Here is a 6000-nt window from a genome sequence, read left to right as displayed (position 1 = left end):
TATATTGTATAATTTCTTTCATTTATAGATGCTAATGATGGAGTTTAATACTGGATATTTTTGTGTTTACTAATATCTTTTAACATAATCCCCTCATTTTTATAGCTAATGAAATTGAGGACCAGAATTGAAGTGATTCAGAAAAGATCAATCAGTAATTTGTGAGAGCATTTGGAATCTGCTTTGGGGGATTTAGAATTCATGTTGCCTTTTTATTGCTTATAGCTTGTGTCACTTATTTTAGTTTACTTTTTTTCAAAATAAATGTTTAAAAGGAAATGGCAGAAATTATATATAATCATTTCCTTTGTATATAACTTTAAAGGAGTCACAATTTCAAAGAAATTGACTACAATTAAGAACTCAAATACAGAGAACATCCAAAACCTCTTTAGAGATTTAATAATCATCACATTTCCCCTCCCTGTCATCCCTCTAATGCCAAACTATTTTTTTAACTTTTTAAAGTTAGTACAACTCTATGCCAAGTTGTTCAACTCTGTTAGCTCAGAACTCTTGTTTTATAGGTGGGTTAAATATTTTGTATTTTAAATCCTGAAGTCTTGCTCTGGAAGAATAACATCCACTTTGCACACATTTAATATGGATATAAAATGAAATTAAATGTCCTTTAAATCATTCTTAAACTTCAGTTGATAACACTATACGACACACAACTACAATGCCTCTTTGTTTCTATTAATTGTAAGCACATTAAACTGTGAAATTTCTATAAACACAGCTTTCAGATGGCCACCATCTGTTAAAACCTCTTTAAACAAACTGCATAGGAAAATGGTTACTCATTTCCAAACAAGTCAGCCCTTAAAATTCATAAAAACTACTCTTCTTTCAGTTTTATTTGCAAGAATAGTTATGACAACAAAAACAAAACGAAAATTCAGTAATATGATGGTTAACCCAAAAGTAGAGTTTTCATAATGGGAATTGTGGATATTATTAAATATTTACATTTATAAATGCTTTCTTACTATAATTCAATTGGGTTGTAATATTTTGGAATTCAATATCACCTTTCAAAAGGAACTGCAAGTACTTTCTGAATGTTCACAGAAGGCAATATTCATTTTACATCTGGTAACATCCTCGTTGGTCATTCCTTCCTTGCCCATCCTTCTATCCTGGATAACTCATAATATCTGTTTCATCTGATTCAATTTTCTAGTGACCAAAAACTTGAACAAAATCACCAAATCATGTTGATTAAGCCCACTATAAATTTATTCTTTAAAACGTCAATAGGGTTTATAATGCATAGTAAACATTGGGTGCTCAATTCTTATTGACTATCGTGTTCCCTATAACTGTTGCTCCAGATTTTACAGGTCCATTTTCTTTTTTTTTCCTATTTATTTTTATTTATTTTAATAACTTTTTATTGACAGAACCAATGCCAGGGAAATGTTTTACAACATTATCCCTTGCACTCACTTCTGTTCCGATTTTTCCCCTCCCTCTCTCCACCCCCTCCCCCAGATGGCAAGCAGTCCTATACATGTTAAATAGGTTACAGTAGATCTTGGATACAATATATGTGTGCAGAACCAAACAGTTCTCTTGTTGCTCAGGGTGAATTGGATTTAGAAGGTATAAATAACCCGGGAAGAACAAAAATGCAAGCAGTTTACATTTATTTCCTACTGTTCTCTCTTTGGGTGTAGCTGCTTTTGTCCATCCTTGATCAATTGAAACTGAGTTAGATCTCTTTGTCGAAGAAGTCCAATTCCATCAGAATGCATCCTCAAACAGTATTGTTGTTGAGGTATACAATGATCTCCAGGTTCTACTCATTTCACTCAGTATCAGTTCATGTAAGTCTCTCCAATCCTCTCCGTATTCATCCTGCTGGTCGTTTCTTACAGAACAATAATATTCCATAACATTCATATACCACAATTTACTCAACCATTCTCCAATTGATGGGCATCGATTCATTTTCCAGCTTCTAGCCACTACAAACAATGCTGCCACAAACATTTTGGCACATACAGATCCCTTTCCCTTCTTTAGTATCATTTTGGGGTATAAGTCTAGTAGAAACACTGCTGGATCAAAGGGTATGCACAGTTTGATAACTTTTTGAGCATAGTTCCAAATTGCTCTCCAGAATGGCTGGATGTGTTCAAAATTCCACCAAGAATGTATCAGTCTCCCTGTTTTCCAACATCCCCTCCACCATTCCGCATTATCTTTCCCTGTCATTCTAGCCAATCTGACAGGTATGTAGTGGTATCTTAGAGTTGTCTTAATTTCCATTTTTCTGATCAATAGTGATTTGGAACATCTTTCATATGAGTAGTAATAATTTCAATTTCATCATCTGAAAATTGTCTGTTCATATCCTTTGTCCATTTGTCAATTGGAGAATGGCTTGATTTCTTATAAATTAGAGTCAATTCTCTATATATTTTGGAAATGAGTCCTTTATCAGAACCTTTGACTGTAAAAATGTTTTCCCAGTTTATTGTTTCCCTTCTAATCTTGCCTGCATTAGTTTTGTTTGTACAAAAACTTTTCAATTTGATATAATCAAAATTTTCTATTTTGTAGTCAATAGTGATCTCTAGTTCTTCTTTGGTCATAAATTCCTTCCTCTTCCACAGGTATGAGAGGTAAACTATCCTATGCTCTTCCAATTTATTTATAATCTCATTCTTTATGCCTAGATCATGAACCCATTTTGACCTTATCTTGGTGTACAGTGTTAAGTGTGGGTCAATGCCTAGTTTCTGCCATATTAATTTCCAATTTTCCCAGCAATTTTTGTCAAATAATGCATTCTTATTCCAAAAACTGGGGTCTTTGGGTTTGTCAAACACTAGATAATTAAAGTTATTGGCTGTTTTGTCCTTTGAACCTATCCTATTCCATTGATCAACTAGTCTATTTCTTAGCCAATACCAGATGGTTTTAGTAACTGCTGCTTTATAATATAATTTTAGATCTGGTACAGCTAGGCCACCTTCATTTGATTTTTTTTTCATTAATTCCCTTGAAATTCTTGACCTTTTGTTTTTCCATATGAACTTTGTTGTTATTTTTTCTAGGTCATCAAAATAGTTTTTGGGAAGTCTGATTGGTATAACGCTAAATAAATAGATTAGTTTAGGTAGTATTGTATTCTTTATTATATTTGCTCACCCAATCCAAGAGCATTTAATATTTTTCCGGTTGGTTAGATCAAACTTAATTTGTGTGGAAAGTTTTTTGTAGTTTTGCTCATAAAATTTCTGATTTTCCCTTGGCAGATAGATTCCTAAATATTTTATATTATCAGTAGTTACTTTAAATGGAATTTCTCTTTGTAACTCTGACTGTTGGTTTTTGTTAGTGATATATAAGATTGCTGATGACTTATGTTGGTTTATTTTATAACCAGCAACTTTGCTAACATTGTGGATTATTTCTAATAACTTTTTAGTAGAATCTCTAGGGTTCTCTAAGTATACCATCATGTCATCAGCAGAGTGATAATTTGGTTTCCTCATTGGCTATTCTTATTCCTTTAATCTCTTTCTCAGCTCTTATTGCCAAAGCTAGCATTTCTAATACAATATTAAATAGTAACGGTAATAGTGGGTAACCTTGTTTCACTCCTGATCTTATTGAGAATGGTTGTAGTACAGCTCCATTTTCTTCAGCATGATTCTTTCCTTAACAAGCAGAGTAAGGCTATCCAATGCGAATCTCTAAATAACTCAATGATTTACCTATTGGCTCAATAAGTGGTAGAGGATGGTGGAGGCAAGCCTTCTATCTTGCCCTTCTATTCTTTCTGTATCCCTTACAACCTTTCCCATCAATTTTTCTTTTGCATTTATGAATCATTAATCTTTCCCTTTCTATTGACTCCTTCCTCTAAGTATACAAACCAGGCATCTCCTAAAAGAACCTTGACTTAGTTATCCCCTCCAGGCCTTACCCTATTTATTTTTACTTTTCTACTGCTAAAACTATGTAATTACTGATTTTATTTCTTTTTCAACAACTTATTCTAGAGTCCTTTGTAATCACTTCTATTCTGCTATTCTTTTAAAAATTTCTCTCTCCAAAGACATTGACAATTTATTTTTACAAATACACACAGACAGACAGACAGACACACACACACACACACACACACACACACACACACTACTTCCCCCACCCATACACACACACACACACACATATTTTCCTATCCCTGATGACTTGGATCCTTAAATTGGTTTGCAATTACTTAACCTTCCCCCACTTATGATTCCCTCCTTTGTGTTCTACCTACATCTTTTGCTTCCCTTTCCACCTATCACTCCACACTTAATTTTTTATAGATGTTGGAGGGTGCTACTCTTTTTGTGGTACATAAGTTGTGTATTCCCCAGTGAGTAGATTTTCAGAACTATAAGCTCTCTTCCTCTCTTTAATGCTTCTGTATCTAATCTTTTTCTGCATTTCATTTGTATACCATAAGTACTTTTTATTTTTACCTTAACCCTGCTCAAAACTTTCTTTTGAGCTACCCTATTGTTGATGCCAACCATAAACTTATGGTATATATTTTCCATGTAAAAAAAAAAGAAAAAAACCATAAACAATTTGTCCGTGTTGAATTCCTTGAAATTGATCTTTGATATTGGCTCTTATATATTAGATTTTCTATTAAGTTCAGGTTTGGTTGATAGAAAGTCCTGAAAATCTGCCAGTTTGTTGATCTTCCAATTTTTCTCATTCAGTATTATAGATAATTTTGCTGGACATGATATTTTTGGCTGCAGACCTATTTCTTCTGATTGTTGGTAGTTATGATTCCAGGACCTTCAGTCTTTTATTGTGGCTGCTGATAAGTTCTGTCCAATTCTAATTGTAGTTCCAATGTATTTGATTTTTTTTTCTTGCTTCTTGTACAATTTTTTCTTTGATCTAGGAGTTTCATAATTTGGCAGCAATATTCCTATGTGTTTTCCACAAAGAATGTCATTGAGATTCTGATCCATGGATTTTTTCTATTTCTATTTTCCCCTCGTGTGGACAATTTTCTTGGATTATTTCTTGCATTATTGTGCCAAGGTTCTTTTTATCATTACTTTCAGGTAGTCCAATTATCCTTACATTTTCTCTTCTTGATCTGTTCTCCACATTTGTCATTTTTCTTATAAGATGTTTCACATTCTGAGCTATTTTTTTCATTCTTTATAATCTGTTTTGATATTTATTGCTCTTTCATAGCTTCATTGGTTTCCTCTTACTCAATTCTAATTTTCAAAGAATTATTTTCATCTTTGAGATTGTGTATCTCCTTTTCTAGCTGGCTAACTTTTTTCATAATCTTGTTTTTCTTAGTTTTTTTTTTTTTAGTTTTCCTCATTGTTTCATATTTGATTTTTAAATTCTTTTCTGAGTTGATAAATTCTCTCTCAGCAGAGAGTCATTTAACATTATTGTTTTTTTTAATTTTTTTTTGTTTCTTTTTTTTAATTTTTTAAGAGCCTTTTATTTACAGGTTATATGCATGGGTAACTTTACAGCATTAACAATTGCCAAACCTCTTATTCCAATTTTTCACCTCTTACCCCCTCTTACCCCTCACCCCCACCCCGAGATGGCAGGATGACCAGTAGATGTTACATACATTAAAATATAAATTAGATACACAATAAGTATACATGACCAAAACGTTATTTTGCTGTACAAAAAGAATCACACTCTGAAATATTGTACAATTAGCTTGTAAAGGAAATCAAAAATGCAGGTGGGCATAAATATAGGGATTGGGAATTCAATGTAATAGTTTTTAGTCATCTCCCAGAGTTCATTCTCTGGGCGTAGCTGGTTCAGTTCATTACTGCTCCATTGGAAATGATTTGGATGATCTTGTTGCTGAGGATGGCCAGGTCCATCAGAACTGGTCATCATATAGTATTGTTGTTGAATATAATGATCTCCTGGTCCTGCTCATTTCACTCAGCATCAGTTCATGTAAGTCTCCAGGCCTTTCTG

This window comes from Sarcophilus harrisii, chromosome 1 (genome assembly GCF_902635505.1).
Source record: "Sarcophilus harrisii chromosome 1, mSarHar1.11, whole genome shotgun sequence".
In the NCBI taxonomy this organism is placed as follows: Eukaryota; Metazoa; Chordata; class Mammalia; order Dasyuromorphia; family Dasyuridae; genus Sarcophilus; species Sarcophilus harrisii.
Note: the sequence above shows the minus strand (reverse complement) of the source record.